Below are 21,854 nucleotides of genomic sequence, written 5' to 3'. Positions count from 1 at the left end.
AAGGAGGAAAGAGAAAAGCAAGGGCAGAGGAAGAAAACAGTAAGATAAGCGGTCCTTTCTAGAGAGGTGGGACCGTGATAGTGTCAAAATTAGAACTGAACAATGAATTATCAGCCGAGGCCAAAAATTCAAGTGGGTGGGAAAACGGAGGGATTCCTGAACCGACAGCCGGTCCGAGGCCGACCATGAATCTTTCTGCTTACATATAAACACTAACAAAACAACGGCATACAATGAAAAGTACCGAATAAACATTTGCCTACAACTAATGCTGGGCTACTGTCACTCCGTGGGAACCATCATTAAGAGTAGCCCCTGAGGTGCGTGCAGCGACCATGCAGTGGCCGATGATCACCGGGGGGGGGGGAGGAAGGGAAGACGGAAACTTAGGGGGGGGAGGCGGAGTGGGGGGGGAGGGGCAGGGCGAGTGATGGAGAGGATTGGAGGGGAGGTTGGGGGGGGAGGAAGTGAAGATAGGGGGGCGAAGGGGTAGGAAAATGGAGGTGGGGGAAGGGTTAGGGCCGCCAGGGTCGCAAGTGGTCCGAAGGAAAAAAAAACATTAATATAAAGAAAACAGTGAACATTTGGCATAGCAAAATAAAATATTCACAATGTGTACATCCGCAGAAAGACACCTATAGCAATGCTAGTCAGGCATGAGGAACCTCAATATATCGACCACAGGATGAACGGGAACATTTCCCCATCGGGTGTTGAACTAATGAGCAATTGACTAGTGCCCCACATCCCCTGTCGCTATAGGAAGCATGAGCAGTCCTGTGAGTACTAATAGATGGTAGCATTTATGTGAGTCAGCGAAAGTCCACATCGCGATGGCAGGCAACATAATAAAAACGACTTATGGAAATCCAGGAACACTGAAGCTGGCATGAGATCTCAACCCCTGCTGTCCATCCCAATCCCCCTCGCTCCTCTTGAATGGTGCTGCCCCGGCACACCACAGCAACCACTGCAGTCCAGCAAAGCCACTTAGGTAAGGCAGGTAGTGTATGACTGAGCTGAACCGGTAGCCACGACGGGACCTCGATCTTATCAATTCCTAAGAAAGGCCACAGCTTTTCCAGCTCCTCAGGATCGCGTATAGCGAGACGTCTCCCATCCTTCAGCACTGAGAGACCGAAGGGATACAGCCAGGTATAGGATGCATTGATCTCCCTGAGACGTTGAAGCAGGGGATTCAGTAGACGGCGTTTAGCCAGTGTAGATGGTGCAATGTCCTGAAATAATTTCACCGCCACACCCTCGTGGAGGATGGAGTCGGCTTCTCTGCTTGCTTTCAGTATCGCAGCCGTGTCAAGGTAGCTAAGAAGACCGCATATGATATCTCTGGGTGGTTCGGACGGTTTCAGCTTAGGCCTCAACGCTCTATGCACTCTTTCTATGATCACCTCTTCAGCCCTCTCGCTCCCCAGCAAGGATGCGAAAATCTGGCGGGTCACTGCTGGTAGAGAGTCTCCGGAACCCCTTTTATTCTGATATTCCGGCGCCTGCTGCGGTTCTCCTGATTTTCAAGGAGCAAGAATGCCCTATTAAGCTGGGTCTCCTGTGCCCTTAGGTGGTGAGAAGCAGAGTCACAGAAAGAGACAGTGTCGGTAAGTGCAGTTTCTAGGTGTTCGGTGCGATAGCCCACCTGTTTCACATCTGTCTTGATCTCCACAAGTTCCTGTAGTAGCGGCGCCATTGCTGCTTGTATGGCCTTAGTCACCGCTTGTTGCACCGTCTTCCTTATGAGGGCTTTAGTGACCGACAATCGCGTATCTTCCCCACCAGAGTCATTGAAGTTCCCCGGGAGGCTTTCTCTATCGGACTCGTCATCTCTTTCGAGCTGGGCTCTGCTCCGGTTTTCTTTTCAGAAATGCGACCATGTCCGATTGATTATTTCGGGTCTTGGTCGGTCCAGGAGTGGCACCGGACTTTGCGTCATCATGTTTGCCCATTTTGGCAAGGATTTATGAGCCGTGTAGGTCAGCTTAGGACTCAGGCTGTGGAGAGCAGGGCATTCATGCGGCCATCCAGCTCAGCGGTCAGGCTCCGCCCCCAAATTATTGGCACCCTTAACTTAATATTTGATTGCACACCCGTTGGAAAAAATAACTGAATTCAGTTGCTTCCTATAACATCAATAAGCTTCTTACACCTCTCAGCCGGAATGTTGGACCACTCTTTCTTTGCAAACTGCTCCAGGTCTCTCTTATTGGAAGGGCACCTTTTCCCAACAGCAATTTTAAGATCTCTCCACAGGTGTTCTATGGGATTTAGATCTGGACTCATTGCTGGCCACTTCAGAACTCTCCAGCGCTTTGTTGCCATCCATTTCTGGGTGCTTTTTTACGTATGTTTGGGGTCATTGTCCTGCTGGAAGACCCAAGATCTCAGACACAAACCCAGATTTCTGGGTGCCAACATTTAAGGCCATGATTCTATGTCCTCCCCTTTACACCTAGAGATAAGCCCCAAACCGTGCAGTATGTCCTCCCCCTTCACACATAGAAATTATCACCAGCCATATGTCCTCCCCCTTTACACATAGAAATGATCACCAGCCATATGTCCTCCCCCTTCACACATAGAAATCATCCCCAGCCATATGTCCTCCCCCTTCACACATAGAAATCATCCCCAGCCATATGTCCTCCCCCCTTCACACATAGAAATCATCCCCAGCCATATGTCCTTCCCCTTCACACATAGAAATCATCACCAGCCATATGTCCTTCCCCTTCACACATAGAAATCATCACCAGCCATATGTCCTCCCCCTTCACACATAGAAATCATCCCCAGCCATATGTCCTTCCCCTTCACACATAGAAATCATCACCAGCCATATGTCCTCCCCCTTCTCACATAGAAATCATCCCCAGCAATATGTCCTCCCCCATCACACATAGAAATCATCCCCAGCCATATGTCCTCCCCCTTCACACATAGAAATCATCACCAGCCATATGTCCTCCCCCCTTCACACATAGAAATCATCCCCAGCCATATGTCCTCCCCCTTCACACATAGAAATCATCCCCAGCCATATGTCCTCCCCCTTCACACATAGAAATCATCCCCAGCCATATGTCCTCCCCCTTCACACATAGAAATCATCCCCATCCCTATGTCCTTCCCCTTCACACATAGAAATAATCTCCAGCAATATGTCCTCCCCCTTCACACATAGAAATCATCACCAGCAATATGTCCTCCCCCTTCACACATAGAAATAATCCCCAGCCATATGTCCTCCCCCTTCACACATAGAAATCATCCCCAGCCATATGTCCTCCCCCTTCACATATAGAAATCATCCCCAGCCATATGTCCTCCCCCCTTCACACATAGAAATCATCCCCAGCCATATGTCCTCCCCCTTCACACATAGAAATCATCCCCAGCCATATGTCCTCCCCCCTTCACACATAGAAATCATCCCCAGCCATATGTACTCCCCCTTCACACATAGAAATCATCCCCAGCCATATGTCCTTCCCCTTCACACATAGAAATCATCACCAGCCATATGTCCTCCCCCTTCACACATAGAAATCATCCCCAGCCATATGTCCTCCCCCCTTCACACATAGAAATCATCCCCATCCATATGTCCTCCCCCTTAACACATAGAAATCATCACCAGCCATATGTCCTCCCCCTTAACACATATAAATCATCCCCAGCCATATGTCCTCCCCCTTCACACATAGAAATCATCCCCAGCCATATGTCCTTCCCCTTCACACATAGAAATCATCACCAGCCATATGTCCTCCCCCTTCACACATAGAAATCATCCCCATCCATATGTCCTCCCCCTTCACACATAGAAATCATCCCCATCCATATGTCCTCCCCCTTCACACATAGAAATCATCCCCAGCCATATGTCCTCCCCCTTCACACATAGAAATCATCACCAGCCATATGTCCTCCCCCTTCACACATAGAAATCATCACCAGCCATATGTCCTCCCCCTTCACACATATAAATCATCATCAGCCATATGTCCTTCCCCTTCACACATAGAAATGATCACCAGCCATATGTCCTCCCCCTTCACACATAGAAATCATCCCCAGCCATATGTCCTCCCCCTTCACACATAGAAATCATCCCCAGCCATATGTCCTCCCCCTTCACACATAGAAATCATCCCCAGCCATATGTCCTCCCCTTCACACATAGAAATCATCCCCATCCCTATGTCCTTCCCCTTCACACATAGAAATAATCTCCAGCAATATGTCCTCCCCCTTCACACATAGAAATCATCACCAGCAATATGTCCTCCCCCTTCACACATAGAAATAATCCCCAGCCATATGTCCTCCCCTTCACACATAGAAATCATCCCCAGCCATATGTCCTCCCCCCTTCACACATAGAAATCATCAACATCCATATGTCCTTCCCCTTCACACATAGAAATCATCCCCAGCAATATGTCCTCCCCCTTCACACATAGAAATCATCCCCAGCCATATGTCCTCCCCCTTCACATATAGAAATCCTCCCCAGCCATATGTCCTCCCCCCTTCACACATAGAAACATCCCCAGCCATATGTCCTCCCCCTTCACACATAGAAATCATCCCCAGCCATATGTCCTCCCCCCTTCACACATAGAAATCATCCCCAGCCATATGTACTCCCCCTTCACACATAGAAATCATCCCCAGCCATATGTCCTTCCCCTTCACACATAGAAATCATCACCAGCCATATGTCCTCCCCCTTCACACATAGAAATCATCACCAGCAATATGTCCTCCCCCTTCACACATAGAAATAATCCCCAGCCATATGTCCTCCCCCTTCACACATAGAAATCATCCCCAGCCATATGTCCTCCCCCCATCACACATAGAAATCATCAACATCCATATGTCCTTCCCCTTCACACATAGAAATCATCCCCAGCAATATGTCCTCCCCCTTCACACATAGAAATCATCCCCAGCCATATGTCCTCCCCCTTCACATATAGAAATCATCCCCAGCCATATGTCCTCCCCCCTTCACACATAGAAATCATCCCCAGCCATATGTCCTCCCCCTTCACACATAGAAATCATCCCCAGCCATATGTCCTCCCCCCTTCACACATAGAAATCATCCCCAGCCATATGTACTCCCCCTTCACACATAGAAATCATCCCCAGCCATATGTCCTTCCCCTTCACACATAGAAATCATCACCAGCCATATGTCCTCCCCCTTCACACATAGAAATCATCCCCATCCATATGTCCTCCCCCTTCACACATAGAAATCATCCCCATCCATATGTCCTCCCCCTTCACACATAGAAATCATCCCCAGCCATATGTCCTCCCCCTTCACACATAGAAATCATCACCAGCCATATGTCCTCCCCCTTCACACATAGAAATCATCACCAGCCATATGTCCTCCCCCTTCACACATATAAATCATCATCAGCCATATGTCCTTCCCCTTCACACATAGAAATGATCACCAGCCATATGTCCTCCCCCTTCACACATAGAAATCATCCCCAGCCATATGTCCTCCCCCTTCACACATAGAAATCATCCCCAGCCATATGTCCTCCCCCTTCACACATAGAAATCATCCCCAGCCATATGTCCTCCCCCTTCACACATAGAAATCATCCCCATCCCTATGTCCTTCCCCTTCACACATAGAAATAATCTCCAGCAATATGTCCTCCCCCTTCACACATAGAAATCATCACCAGCAATATGTCCTCCCCCTTCACACATAGAAATAATCCCCAGCCATATGTCCTCCCCCTTCACACATAGAAATCATCCCCAGCCATATGTCCTCCCCCCTTCACACATAGAAATCATCAACATCCATATGTCCTTCCCCTTCACACATAGAAATCATCCCCAGCAATATGTCCTCCCCCTTCACACATAGAAATCATCCCCAGCCATATGTCCTCCCCCTTCACATATAGAAATCCTCCCCAGCCATATGTCCTCCCCCCTTCACACATATAAACATCCCCAGCCATATGTCCTCCCCCTTCACACATAGAAATCATCCCCAGCCATATGTCCTCCCCCCTTCACACATAGAAATCATCCCCAGCCATATGTACTCCCCCTTCACACATAGAAATCATCCCCAGCCATATGTCCTTCCCCTTCACACATAGAAATCATCACCAGCCATATGTCCTCCCCTTCACACATAGAAATCATCCCCAGCCATATGTCCTCCACCCTTCACACATAGAAATCATCCCCATCCATTTGTCCTCCCCCTTCACACATAGAAATCATCACCAGCCATATGTCCTCCCCCTTCACACATATAAATCATCCCCAGCCATATGTCCTCCCCCTTCACACATAGAAATCATCCCCAGCCATATGTCCTTCCCCTTCACACATAGAAATCATCCCCAGCCATATGTCCTCCCCCTTCACACATAGAAATCATCCCCATCCCTATGTCCTTCCCCTTCACACATAGAAATAATCTCCAGCAATATGTCCTCCCCCTTCACACATAGAAATCATCACCAGCAATATGTCCTCCCCCTTCACACATAGAAATAATCCCCAGCCATATGTCCTCCCCCTTCACACATAGAAATCATCCCCAGCCATATGTCCTCCCCCCTTCACACATAGAAATCATCAACATCCATATGTCCTTCCCCTTCACACATAGAAATCATCCCCAGCAATATGTCCTCCCCCTTCACACATAGAAATCATCCCCAGCCATATGTCCTCCCCCTTCACATATAGAAATCCTCCCCAGCCATATGTCCTCCCCCCTTCACACATATAAACATCCCCAGCCATATGTCCTCCCCCTTCACACATAGAAATCATCCCCAGCCATATGTCCTCCCCCCTTCACACATAGAAATCATCCCCAGCCATATGTACTCCCCCTTCACACATAGAAATCATCCCCAGCCATATGTCCTTCCCCTTCACACATAGAAATCATCACCAGCCATATGTCCTCCCCTTCACACATAGAAATCATCCCCAGCCATATGTCCTCCCCCCTTCACACATAGAAATCATCCCCATCCATTTGTCCTCCCCCTTCACACATAGAAATCATCACCAGCCATATGTCCTCCCCCTTCACACATATAAATCATCCCCAGCCATATGTCCTCCCCCTTCACACATAGAAATCATCCCCAGCCATATGTCCTTCCCCTTCACACATAGAAATCATCCCCAGCCATATGTCCTCCCCCTTCACACATAGAAATCATCCCCATCCATATGTCCTCCCCTTCACACATAGAAATCATCCCCATCCATATGTCCTCCCCCTTCACACATAGAAATCATCCCCAGCCATATGTCCTCCCCCTTCACACATAGAAATCATCACCAGCAATATGTCCTCCCCCTTCACACATATAAATCATCCCCAGCCATATGTCCTTTCCCTTCACACATAGAAATCATCACCAGCCATATGTCCTCCCCCTTCACACATATAAATCATCACCAGCCATATGTCCTCCCCCTTCACACATATAAATCATCACCAGCAATATGTCCTCCCCCTTCACACATAGAAATCATCACCAGCCATATGTCCTCCCCCTTCACACATATAAATCATCACCAGCCATATGTCCTCCCCCTTCACACATAGAAATCATCACCAGCAATATGTCCTCCCCCTTCACACATATAAATCATCCCCAGCCATATGTCCTCCCCCTTCACACATAGAAATCATCACCAGCCATATGTCCTCCCCCTTCACACATAGAAATCATCCCAAGCCATATGTCCTCCCCCTTCACACATAGAAATCATCACCAGCAATATGTCCTCCCCCTTCACACATAGAAATCATCACCAGCAATATGTCCTCCCCCTTCACACATATAAATCATCCCCAGCCATATGTCCTCCCCCCTTCACACATAGAAATCATCCCCAGCCATATGTCCTCCCCCTTCACACATAGAAATCATCACCAGCCATATGTCCTCCCCCTTCACACATATAAATCATCACCAGCCATATGTCCTCCCCCTTCACACATAGAAATCATCCCCAGCCATATGTCCTTCCCCTTCACACATAGAAATCATCACCAGCCATATGTCCTCCCCCTTCACACATAGAAATCATCCCCAGCCATATGTCCTCCCCCTTCACACATATAAATCATCACCAGCCATATGTCCTCCCCCTTCACACATATAAATCATCACCAGCAATATGTCCTCCCCCTTCACACATAGAAATCATCACCAGCCATATGTCCTCCCCCTTCACACATATAAATCATCACCAGCCATATGTCCTCCCCCTTCACACATAGAAATCATCACCAGCAATATGTCCTCCCCCTTCACACATATAAATCATCCCCAGCCATATGTCCTCCCCCTTCACACATAGAAATCATCACCAGCCATATGTCCTCCCCCTTCACACATAGAAATCATCCCAAGCCATATGTCCTCCCCCTTCACACATAGAAATCATCACCAGCAATATGTCCTCCCCCTTCACACATAGAAATCATCACCAGCAATATGTCCTCCCCCTTCACACATATAAATCATCCCCAGCCATATGTCCTCCCCCCTTCACACATAGAAATCATCCCCAGCCATATGTCCTCCCCCTTCACACATAGAAATCATCACCAGCCATATGTCCTCCCCCTTCACACATATAAATCATCACCAGCCATATGTCCTCCCCCTTCACACATAGAAATCATCCCCAGCCATATGTCCTTCCCCTTCACACATAGAAATCATCACCAGCCATATGTCCTCCCCCTTCACACATAGAAATCATCCCCAGCCATATGTCCTCCCCCTTCACACATAGAAATCATCCCCATCCATATGTCCTCCCCCTTCACACATAGAAATCATCCCCAGCCATATGTCCTCCCCCTTCACACATAGAAATCATCACCAGCAATATGTCCTCCCCCTTCACACATATAAATCATCCCCAGCCATATGTCCTTTCCCTTCACACATAGAAATCATCACCAGCCATATGTCCTCCCCCTTCACACATATAAATCATCACCAGCCATATGTCCTCCCCCTTCACACATAGAAATCCTCACCAGCAATATGTCCTCCCCCTTCACACATAGAAATCATCACCAGCCATATGTCCTCCCCCTTCACACATATAAATCATCACCAGCCATATGTCCTCCCCCTTCACACATAGAAATCATCACCAGCAATATGTCCTCCCCCTTCACACATATAAATCATCCCCAGCCATATGTCCTCCCCCTTCACACATAGAAATCATCACCAGCCATATGTCCTCCCCCTTCACACATAGAAATCATCCCCAGCCATATGTCCTCCCCCTTCACACATAGAAATCATCACCAGCAATATGTCCTCCCCCTTCACACATATAAATCATCACCAGCCATATGTCCTCCCCCTTCACACATAGAAATCATCACCAGCAATATGTCCTCCCCCTTCACACATATAAATCATCCCCAGCCATATGTCCTCCCCCCTTCACACATAGAAATCATCCCCTGCCATATGTCCTCCCCCTTCACACATAGAAATCATCACCAGCAATATGTCCTCCCCCTTCACACATATAAATCATCACCAGCCATATGTCCTCCCCCTTCACACATAGAAATCATCCCCAGCCATGTCCTCCCCCTTCACACATAGAAATCATCCCCAGCCATATGTCCTCCCCCTTCACACATAGAAATCATCACCAGCAATATGTCCTCCCCCTTCACACATATAAATCATCCCCAGCCATATGTCCTTTCCCTTCACACATAGAAATCATCCCCAGCCATGTCCTCCCCCTTCACACATATAAATCATCACCAGCCATATGTCCTCCCCTTCACACATATAAATCCTCACCAGCAATATGTCCTCCCCCTTCACACATAGAAATCATCACCAGCCATATGTCCTCCCCCTTCACACATATAAATCATCACCAGCCATATGTCCTCCCCCTTCACACATAGAAATCATCACCAGCAATATGTCCTCCCCCTTCACACATATAAATCATCCCCAGCCATATGTCCTCCCCCTTCACACATAGAAATCATCACCAGCCATATGTCCTCCCCCTTCACACATAGAAATCATCCCCAGCCATATGTCCTCCCCCTTCACACATAGAAATCATCACCAGCAATATGTCCTCCCCCTTCACACATATAAATCATCACCAGCCATATGTCCTCCCCCTTCACACATAGAAATCATCACCAGCAATATGTCCTCCCCCTTCACACATATAAATCATCCCCAGCCATATGTCCTCCCCCCTTCACACATAGAAATCATCCCCTGCCATATGTCCTCCCCCTTCACACATAGAAATCATCACCAGCAATATGTCCTCCCCCTTCACACATATAAATCATCACCAGCCATATGTCCTCCCCCTTCACACATAGAAATCATCCCCAGCCATGTCCTCCCCCTTCACACATAGAAATCATCACCAGCCATATGTCCTCCCCCTTCACACATAGAAATCATCCCCACACAGTGCAGTTTGTTCAGAGAACGCAGGCGGAGCTGAGGGAGTGGAGATGCGGGTGTCATATGTACCTCCTCTCTCCCCTCTGCTCTCTCCCCTCTGCTCTCTCCCCCCGTGCTCTTCTTCCCTCAGCCCTCCCCCCAGCTCGAGGTTCGCAGAGTTGAGGGAAGGAGTGGACGCAAACTTGCATGGGAAGCAAGTCTGCACCTCACCCTGGTGTTGAAGCTTGCCTAGCAACCGAAGCCAAGCCCCCTAGTAACATCAAACAAGCAACATAGACAGGTGCCTCAGATCCTGTCCCATGTACGTGAGTGTTCTGTGTATTGTGACCTATTCTATATTGCATAGCACTATATGTATATATGTATATATACACAGATAGATAGATAGCATAGTTCTGTAGTATCTATTATATGGGTTAGGTATACAGCAGTGCACTTGTTAGAAGACACAGTTTTCCCTCAGTCTTGTATGGTGCCCATATCATGTTGGTACCTAAGTATTTTATTCTGGTGAGGTGGCCAGATAATCTGGTATTTGTAATTTACCGTGTTATGTTTATGCTAGTTTTTTAAACTAAAAAGAACTGGGAATTGTTTCCATAGTTGTACATAAAGAAATATGTATATAAAGCGTAGGACTTTATACTGAGTAGGACATGTAGCCCGACAGCTGATGTACCAAGTCATACAGGATACAGTATCCATGCACACCCCTAGACTCAGATCTTTTAATGTAGTGGTCTCTAAACTGCGGTCCTACAGATGTTGTGAAACTACAACTCCCAGCATTCCCAGAAAGCTGTTGGCTGTCCGGGCATGCTGGGAGTTGTAGTTTCACAACACCTGGTGCGCCATTAGTTTGGAGACCACTACTTTAACCCCTTAAGGACCAAGCCCATTTAAACCTTAACCTCTTAGGGATGCAGGGCGTGGAAATTCCGGTCCCGCCACTCGCCGGGAGAGGACCGGATCAGGATGCCTGCTTAAATCAGTCCCATGTCGGCGATCGCCTTAAATCGCCGGTCAATTCAGACTGGTGATCTGCGGCGATTCCAGGTCACACGGGTGACCCGGTAAATAAGGGATAGGAGTGAGGTGGCAGGGGTGCCACCCCTCCTATCCCTGATATTAGTCGGTCAGGCTGTGCCCACCCACAGTAGTCGGGGCAGAGTGGGGGAACTATCCTTTCAGCGGCGGCGGAGGTCACTTACTGGTGGCGGGCGTCGATCCTCTCCCTGGTGCGCCGGTCATGGTGACAACAAAAGCCAGTAAGTGAGTTGTTGCCTAGCAACATCTGGAGGGCCACAGTTTGGAGACCACTATACAGTAGCTGTTTGGGCATGCTGGGATTTGTAGTTTTGCAAGATTTGGAAGGCCACAATTTTGAGATCACTGTGCTGTGGTCTCTTAACTATTCCCCTCCAAATCTTGCAAAACTACAACTCCCAGCATGCATGAACAGCAAACGGCTGTCTCGGCATGCTAGGAGTTGTAGTTGCGTGCCTTCAGCTGTTGCATAACTACTTCTCTAGTTTTGCAACAGCTGGAGGCACACTGGTTGGAAAATACTGAGTTAGGTAACAGAACCTAACCTAACTGGTTTTGAACCAGTGTGCCTCCAGCGGTTGCAAAAGTACAACTCCCAGCATGCACGGTCTGTCAGTGCATGCTGGAAGTTGTAGTTTTGTAACAGCTGGAGGTTTGCCCCCCATGTGAATGTACAGGGTACAATCACACGGGCGGGGGTTTACAGTGAGGAATAAAAATGAAAAAGTCTACTACAGCATTGTTTCCAAAACGGAGCCTCCAGCTGTTACAAAACAAAAACTCCCAGCATTTCCGGACAGCCACTGACTTTAGCAACAGCTGGAGGCACCCTGTTTAGGAATCACTGGATATAGAATATTTTTGGTAGCAGAGGCAATTGTGATGCTTGCATCCAAGTCCACTCTTATACAAATCCCTAATTTAGACCTCAAATGTGCATGGTGCTCTCTCACACTTCAGAGCCCTGTCCTATTTCAAGGAAACAGTTTAGGGCCACATATGGGGTATTTCCGTACTCAGAGCATTAAAAATTTTGGGGGGCTTTTTCTCCTTTTACCCCGTATGAAAGGGAAAAGTTGGGGTCTACACCAGCCTGTTAGTCAAAAAAATAAACATTTTTACACTAACAAGCTGGTGTGGCCCCATACTTTTCATTTTTACAAGAGATAAAAGGAAAAAAAAGACCCCCAAAATTTGTCACGCAATTTTTCCTGAGTACGGAAATACACCATATGTGGACGTAAAATGCTCTACGGGCGCACAACATGGCTCAGGAGTGAGAGCGCACTATGTACATTTCAGGCCTAAATTGATGATTTGCACAGGAGTGGCTGATATTACAGCGCTTCTGACATAAACGCCCAAAAATTTATACCCAAGTGTGACCCCATTTTGGTAACTACACAACGTAACAAGGGGTATAGTGAGCCTTAACACCCCACAGGTGTTTGACACATTTTCGTTAAAATTGGATGGGAAAATGAAAAACTTTTCACAAAAATGCTGGTGTTACCCTAAATGTTTCATTTTCACAATGAAAAATAGGAAAATAAGCCCCCCAAAATTTGTAACCCCATTTCTTCTGAGTAAGAACATACCCCATATGTGGATGTAAAGTGCTCTGCGGGAGCACAATAATGCTCAGAAGAAAAGGAGCTCCGTTGGGATTTTAGAGAGAAAATTTGTCCGGAATTGAAGGCCTCGTGTATTTACAAAGCTCCCATGGTGCCAATACAATGGACCCCCCCCCCCCCCACATGTGACCCCATTTTGGAAACTACACCCCTCACATAATGTAATAAGGTGTACAGTGAGCATTTTACAGATTTTTGGAACAGTGGCCCGTGAAAATGAAAAAATGAAATTTTTCATTTGCTCAGCCCACTGTTCCAAAGATCTGTCAAACGCCAGTGGGGTGTAAATGCTCACTGCACCCCTTATTACATTCTGTGAGGGGTGTAGTTTCCAAAATGTAGTCACATTTGTCCACTGTTCTGGCACCATGGGAGCTTTGTAAACACACGTGGCCTTCAATTCCAGACAAATTCTCTCTCCAAAAGCCCAACGGCGCTCCTTCTCTCTAGTTTGCCCGCAGAGCACTTTACAGCCAAAAATAGGATATTTCCATACTCAGAAAAAATGTTAAAATTTTTGGGGGGCTTTTTCTCCTATTACCTCTTGTGAAAGTAAAAAAATTGGGGTAACCAGCATTTTAGGGGGGGGAAATTTGGCGAAAATTCATCAAACACCTGCAGGGTTTTTAGGCTCACTGTACCCCTTGTTACGTTCCTTGAGGGGCGTAGTTTCCAAAATAGTATGCCATGTGCCATTTTTTTTAATGTTCTAGCACCATTGGGGCTTCTTAAATGTGACATGCCCCCTAAAAACCAAATTTTCTTTCCAAAAGCCAAATGTGACTCCTTCTCTTCCGAGCATTGTAGTGCGCCAACAGAGCACTTGACGTCCACATATGGGGTATTTCCAGAAGAAATGGGGTTGCAAATTTTTTGGGGGCATTTTCTCATATTACCCCTTGTAAAAATGTAAAATTTGTTGAAAAACCAGCATTCTAGTGAAAAAAAAAGGTTTCATTTACACATCAGACTTCAACAAAAAGTCATCAAACACCTGTGGGGCGTTAAGGCTCACTGTACCCCTTGTTACGTTCCTTGAGGGGGGTAGTTTCGAAAATAGTATGCCATATGTTTTTTTGTTTTGTTTTTTTTGGCTGTTCTGGCACAATAGAGGCTTCCTAAATGTGACATGCCCCCAAAAACCATTTCAGCAAAATTCACTCTCCAAAATCCCATTGTCGCTCCTTCCGTTCTGAGCCCTCTACTGCGCCCGCAGAACACTTTACATCCACATATGGTGTATTTCCTTACCCAAAAGAAATTGGGTTACAAATTTTGGGGGGGATTTCTCTCCTTTTACCCCTGGCCCTGGCATGGCTCTACAAGAACATGCGAGTGTAAAAAATGAAGATTTAGAATTTTCTCTTTCACTTTGCTGCTATTCCTGTGAAACACCTAAACGTTAACAAACTTTCTGATTGTTATTTTGAATACTTTGAGGGGTGCAGTTTTTATAATGGGGTCATTTATGGGGTATTTCTAACATGAAAGCCCCTCAAATCTACTTCAAACTGAACTGGTCCCTGAAAAATTTAGATTTTGAAATTTTTGTGAAAAATTGGAAAATTGCTGCAATACTTTGAAGCCCTCTAATGTCATCAAAAAGTAAAGACATGTCAGCTTTATGATGCCAACATAAAGTAGTCATATTGTATACTTGAAGCAATATATAATTTATTTGGGATGTCCATTTTCCTTATAAGCAGAGAGTTTCAAAATAAGAAAAATGCTAATTTTCTAATTTGGCATCAAATTTTGGAATTTTAAATGATGCAACTATGGCGGAAAATTTACCACTAACATAAAGTAGAATATGCAACGCAAAAATAATCTTGGAATCAGAATGAAAAGTAAAAGCATCCCAGAGTTATTAATGCATAAAGTGACAGTAGTCAGAATTGCAAAAAAGGCTGAGTCCCTAAGGGGTTAAATTTTACTTTTGCTTTTCCGATTTTTTTCCTCCTCACCTTCTAATATCCATATCTCTTATATTTCCATCCAAAGACCCAAATGAGAGCTTGTTTTTTGAGTGACCAATTGTACTTTGTAGTGACACCTTTCATTTTACCATAAAATGTACGGTGAAACCAAAAACAATTTTTTTTATGAGGAAATTTAAATGAAAACCACAATTTTGCAAATTTTGGAGGATTTCGTTTTCACACTGTACACTTTACGGTAAAAATTACATGTTTCCTTTATTCTGTGGTCAATACTATTAAAATGATACCCATCTTTGCATACTTTTCTATTATTGTACTGCTTTTAAAAAATATCAAATTTTTTGTACCAAATAAGTATGTCTAAAATCACCCTATTTTGACCACCTATAACTTTTTCATTTTTCTGTGTAGTTGTATGCTAATTTTTTGCAGCGTGATCTGTACTTTTTATCGATACCATATTTGCATTAATGAACATTTTAAATCACTTTTTATAAAAAAAATAATAATAATTTATGTGACAAAAAGCAATAATCTTTTTTTTTTTTTTATATTTTACGTTTACGCCGTTCACCGTACAGGATCATTAACATTATATTTTATTAGATCGGACCTTTCTGCATCTGGCGAAACCAAATATGTTTATTAAGTTATTTATTTTTTAAGCTTTTTTGGGGTAAAATGGGAAAAAGGGACAAGTTACATTTTTATTGGGGAAAGGGATTTTTCTAATTTTTTTTCTTTTTTTTAAATTAAAATTTTTTACATTTTCCCCCGTTTTTTTAAATACTTTTTATGTCCCCCATAGAGGACTATCTATAGAAATCATTTGATTGCTAATTCTGTTCAGTGCTATGCATAGGGCATAGCACTGATTAGTATTACCGGCAATATTTTGCTCGATCTAAGACCAGAGCAGAAGACCCCTGGAGACAGCCGGAGGCAGGTGAGGGGACCTCCGGCTGTGGGCGATTTGATCATTTATTTAAACATGCGCATTGCTGCAGATGCCGTAATCTGTATTGACCAGGGCATCTGAGGGGTTAATGGCGGACATCAGGGCGATCGCTGATGTCCGCCATTACCAGCGGGTCCCCAACTGCTGATAGCAGCTGGGACCTGTAGTGCATGACACGAGCACCGCTCTGATGCTCGCAGTTGTGTACAGGACGTAAATGTACGTCCTAGTGCGCGAAGTACCTCCGCACCAGGACGTACATTTATGTCCGTGGTCGTTAAGAGGTTAACATAGCAGAGCTGGATTTGTCATACTCATTCCTCTCTACTTTATCTGTCATCAAGTTGCATCCTTCTAGTCCATTCATCTAACAGGGGGCTGTCTTATTTCATCCAACCCCTGTAAGCTTAGAGCTCCCATAGTGATCACCAGATCTGGCTTGTAACTTCTTACACATGGCATGAGTAAGGGCCTACAGGTTAGAAATGCGTCAGCAGGATTTTTTCCCCCCTTTTTGTATAATCTCCTTGCTTTTTAATAAGATATCATAATAAAGATGCATTTTTAACTACTCTGGATGCTGGACACCATCTTTTTTACTTCTATTACAGGCTTTACCAGTGGTGCAGCTACATAGTGGTCCATGTAATGGAGTCCCTACATTAGAGTCCATACACATTGCTATAAAGGTGAGCAGATTATTATTTACAGGGCTCTCCTCATAGCATTTTGTATTACTTGTAGCTGTTGGCAGTCTCTGCATTACATGAACGGCACAAGCCACTGCTTTTTTATCCATCAATGATTCCCAAAAGCATTATACTATGAAGGGGTGTCTGGATCATAAAATATAGCCTCTACCATAAAATTAGAAAAAAAATAACAGTACTTATCTCTTCAGTCTGCCACTGATTCTGCACCAGTGCCCCAGGAGTCCCGCGTCAGTCTTTGTATACAAGCTAAGCTGCCAGTGATCTGGCACCTGACAACTGCCTACACATGACATCAAATAAGACTTAAACTGTGGCTAGTGGTTTTTGTGAAAGCCCCATTTAGATGATTTTCCCATGAATCACATGTATAATATAGTTACTAGGTGAGCAGACTTTTAGAATTCCCAAATCAGAGCTGTCTGGGGCTCTTTTTTATCTAGAATTGTGTGCTGAATTAAAGGGTTACTCCAGCAAATACATTTTTGCTTCTTTATTTTTAACTGGTATGCCAGGCTGCCTTCATAAAAAAATAAACCCCCAGTGCTTTCGGTATGGCTGTCATATCTGGTGCAATCCACTTGCTGGTTCTGGTACCAGACACCACAGTGCAGCTCAGCGGATCGCTGGCCACAGCTGTATGGAGGAGATTAGTCAAAACCTGTGCAGATGAAAAGTTGCTGAGTTGCCCATAGCAACCAATCAGATCGCTTCTTTCATTTTTCAGAGGCCTTTTCAAAAATGTAAGAAGCGATCTGATTGGTTTCTATGGGCAACTCAGTAACTTTTCCTCTGGACTGGTTTTGATAAATCTCCCCCTATCTGTCTTGGCCAGTGATTGACTGTGCAGAAATGTGATATATTGGACCCGGGCACCAGAAAGAAGCAGGAAGACGACCGGGCCCAGTATGATACTTTACCCCTCTGCCAATCACTGACAGCGATTCGCTGAAGCTGTATTATGGCATGTTGGGCACCAGAACCAGGAAGAGGATCATACTAAAGGATGAATCAGCAATAACAGAGGCACCAGAGAGCACAGCAGGTAAATAATTTTTTTTAAATTCATTTACCTGAGTGTACTTTTCATTGGCACACTTTATTTTATGATTAAACCTCCTAAGGATGCTGAGCGTACCTGTACGCCCTGCGCCCTGGCCCGGTATATAACGTGGGGTCACGACGTGACCCCACGTCATACCGGGTCGGTCCCGGTGGCTAGTGACAGCCGGGACCCTGGGCTAATAGCGTTGATCTAATAGCACTGATCGTTGTGCCGCGTGCTATTAACCCTTTAGAAGCGGCGTTCAAAGTTGATGAGAGTGAAATCTTCCCGGCACCTCAGTCAGGCTGATCGGGACCATTGTGGTGAAATCGCGATGTCCTGATCAGCTAGAATGTGAGCGGAGGTCCCCTTACCTGCCTCCGTCGCGGCCGATCGGTGATGGATTGCTCCAAGCCTGAAATCCAGGCTTGAGCAATCGACCACCGATAACACTGATCTTTGCAGTGTCAATGCACGGCAATGATCTCTGTATGAGATCGGTATGTGCAGTGTAATAGCCACTAGGGGGGCCTATAACCCCTTCCCTAATAAAATTTTGAATCGCGCCCCTTTTCCCATAAAAAAAAAAAAACAGTGTAAATAAAAATAAAATTCAACATATGTGATATCGCCGTTTGTGGAAATGTCCGAATTATAAAAATATATTGTTAATTAAACCGCACGGTCAATGGCGTACGCGCAGAAAAATTTCAAAATCCAAAATAGCGTACTTTTGGTCACTTTTTATATCATGAGAACATTTATAAAAAGCAATCAAAAAGTCCGATCAATACAAAAATGGTACCGCTAAAAACTTCAGATCACTGCGCAAAAGTTATAGGGGTCAAAAGATGACAATTTTAAACGTATAAATTTTCCTGCATGTAGTTATGAGTTTTTTTTTTACAGAAGTACGACAAAATCAAACCTATATATGTAGGGTATCATTTTAATCGTATGGACCTACAGAATAATGATAAGGTGTCATTTTTAGCCAAAAATGTACCACGTAAAAGCGGAAGCCCCCAAAAGTTACAAAATGGCGTTTTTTCTTCAATTTTGTCGCACAGTGATTTTTTTTTTTCTGTTTCGCCGTAGATTTTTGGGTAAAATGAATGATGTCATTGGTGGTGCAAAAAATAAGCCATCATATGGATTTTCTACCAACGGAGATATGAAAGGGTTTATTTTTTTTCGCCATAAGCTGTAGTTTTTAACTGTACCATGTTTGTGTGTATATGACTTTTTGATCACTTTTTATTCAGTTTTTTCTTTTAATAGTTTTGACAATTGCCACAATACTAAATATGTTTACCGTATTTTTAATTTTTTTTATAGTGTTTTATTTACAAAATGGGATAAGAGGGGTGGTTAGAATTTTTATTAGGGGGATTTATTATTTATTTTTTCAAAAGCATTTTTTTTACTTTTTTTTTTTTTGTTTCCCCTAGGGGCCTATCATAAGCCATCAGTTGATGGCTTACATAGATTAATGTAATGCTATTGCGTTACATTGATCTATGATTTTGGCGCTCGATTGCTAAGGGCTGCCTACGGCAACCTTAAGCAATTGCTGATCCACCCAGCATCGGGAAGGATGGCTAAGTCCTCGTTCTTCCCCAGCAACCTATCTTCAGCCCGCGATTAAATCACGGAGCTGCAGATGGGTCCCCAAGACACCAGGGATTACCGGCATTTCATGTTTAAATTTTGCCAATGTTATTGATCACGGCATTTAACCATTTAAATGATGGACGTCGGAGCCAGCTCCGGCATTACCGGCAGATGTTAGCTGCTGATAGCAGTGGGGATCTGCCGGTTATGACGTGGACCCGACCTGCTGCGTATTTGCTGTTGCATATTTTCCTACCAATTGAAGTCAATGGGTAGCAAAATTAGCTGCAGAAAGTATGCATCAAAATTTGGCGTGTGTGACCCTACCCTAAAGGGAACCTGTCACTGCTGGCAACATAATAGAGTGCTAAACACTTTCTTTTCAGTAGTCTATTGCTTTTGCCATAATGTACAGTCATAGGAGCCATAAAGTGAGTGCTGCTTTTGTCCCTGCACACTTGCCGATTATTGACAAACTTCTCCCTATGCACTGCAATATTTAGGTTAGAGTCACAGGTGCTGTATTTTGCTGCATATTTTCAGCCACATGTGACCCTGTCCTTAACCCCTTAAGGACCAGGCCCATTTTAGCCTTAAAGGGGTACTCCCGTGGAAATCTTTTTTTTTTTTTTTTAAATCAACTGCTGCCAGAAAGTTAAACAGATTTGTAAATCACATCTATTAAAAAAATCTTAATCCTTCCAGTACTTTTTAGGGGCTGTATACTACAGAGAAATCCAAAAAAGAAATGAATTTCCTCTGATGTCATGACCACAGTGCTCTCTGCTGACCTCTGCTGTCCATTTTAGGAACAGTCCAGAGCAGCATATGTTTGCTACGGGGATTTTTTCCTGCTCTGGACAGTTCCTAAAATGGACAGCAGAGTCCATAGATACAGGAGGTGATTGGGGGTGTATCCTACACCCCAGTCACCATGTATCTCCGGGTCATCGGGTCCCACGTGACCCGTATGACCCGAATCGCCGCAGATCGCCAGTGTGAATTCACACATCTGCGGCGATTGCCGACATGGGGGGGGTCTGATGATGATAGATATCAGCAGTCACCCCGGTCCGTACGTCCTTGGTCCTTAAGTACCAGGGAGCTAGGACGTACGCATACGTCTGTGGTCCTTAAGTGGTTAAAGGGGTACTCTGGTGGAAAACGTTTATTTTTTTTAATCAACTGGTGCCAGAAAGTTAAACAGATTTGTAAATTACTTCTATTAAAAAATCTAATTCTTTCCAGTACTTATTAGCTGCTGAATACTGCAGAGGAAATTCTTTTCATTTTGGAACACAGAGCTCTCTGCTGACATCACAAGCACAGTGTTCTCTGTTGAAATCTCTGTCCATTTTAAGAACTGTCCAGAGTAGGAGAAAATCCCCATAGCAAACATATGCTGCTCTGGACAGTTCCTAAAATGGACAGAGATGTCAGCAGAGAGCACTATGCTCATGATGTCAGCAGAGAGCTCTGTGTTCCAAAAAGCAAAGAACTTCCTCTGTAGTATTCAGGAGCTAATAAGTACTGGAAGGATTAAGATTATTTAATAGAAGTAATTCACAAATTTGTTTAACTTTCTGGCACCAGTTTATTTAAAAAATAAATAAATAAAGTTTTCCACATGGATACCTCTATAAAGCATTTTCAGTATCTCATTGATGGCCTATTCTCAGGATAGTCCACCAATATCAGATGACTGTAGTGGCACTAATCAGCTGTGTGAACTGGCTACACATGCTCACTGCTCCCCCCCCCCTCCCTTCTGCACCCAGTGTTCCTTCAGAGTGTTGGGTGCAGCGCCTGAGGCACATGACATCACGGCCAAGCCCCTTGTGATGTCATGACCAAGCCCCTTCAGTACAAGTCTATGGGAGGGGGCGTGACAGCCTCCCATAGATTTGCATTGAGGGGGGTGTGGTCTCGATGTAACGAGGGGCATGACTGTGACATCACGAGCCTCCGGCTCTGTGGGGTGCCACAGCCGAGATGGCCGGGGTCCCCACGTTCCTTTGGATAGGGAAAAAGATGTTTAGGGGCGGAGTACCCCTTTAAGGGGAGTACAGGCTTAATTGTCTTGGTCCTTAAGGGGTTAAGGAGGAATGATATGCTTGATATGCTTAAGGAGGTATTTGTTCTTTATGGTTTGCGATGTTCTTTTGATTCAGGTGACAAGAACTGCTTTGCAATTTTCCTGTTGCATACAATACTCTGAAATACATTTTTTTCTGTTACTGAATTGTGAAAATCTCTATGCAATGGAAAGAATTAAATCTGCTGAAAAATCCACATGAAGAATGGGATTCTAGATGTAGTCAATAGACATGCATGCACATTAGCTCAGTTACATCTTACCCCTATTGTGCAGGTT

General features: G+C 44.8%; 1 protein-coding gene across 6 annotated transcripts in view; it reads left to right on the top strand.

Annotated features, from left to right (window-relative positions):
- Nucleotides 1-21,854, top strand: part of FAM184A (family with sequence similarity 184 member A) — a 282,305-nt gene that overhangs the window by 8,611 nt on the left and 251,840 nt on the right. For 3 of the 6 annotated variants that reach the window (XM_056566444.1, XM_056566442.1, XM_056566438.1), the window contains exon 1: nucleotides 10,676-10,830. The gene's annotated coding sequence lies outside the window, so the exon portion shown is untranslated. Of the gene's footprint in view, nucleotides 1-10,675; nucleotides 10,831-16,722; nucleotides 16,801-21,854 lie in introns of those variants that run through there. The other 3 variants (XM_056566443.1, XM_056566441.1, XM_056566439.1) reach the window with 2 other exon arrangements.

Source organism: Hyla sarda, chromosome 3, assembly GCF_029499605.1.
Source record: "Hyla sarda isolate aHylSar1 chromosome 3, aHylSar1.hap1, whole genome shotgun sequence".
NCBI lineage: Eukaryota > Metazoa > Chordata > Amphibia > Anura > Hylidae > Hyla > Hyla sarda.
The sequence above is the reverse complement of the archived record's forward strand: the minus strand, read 5'-3'. Positions and strand labels throughout refer to the sequence as shown.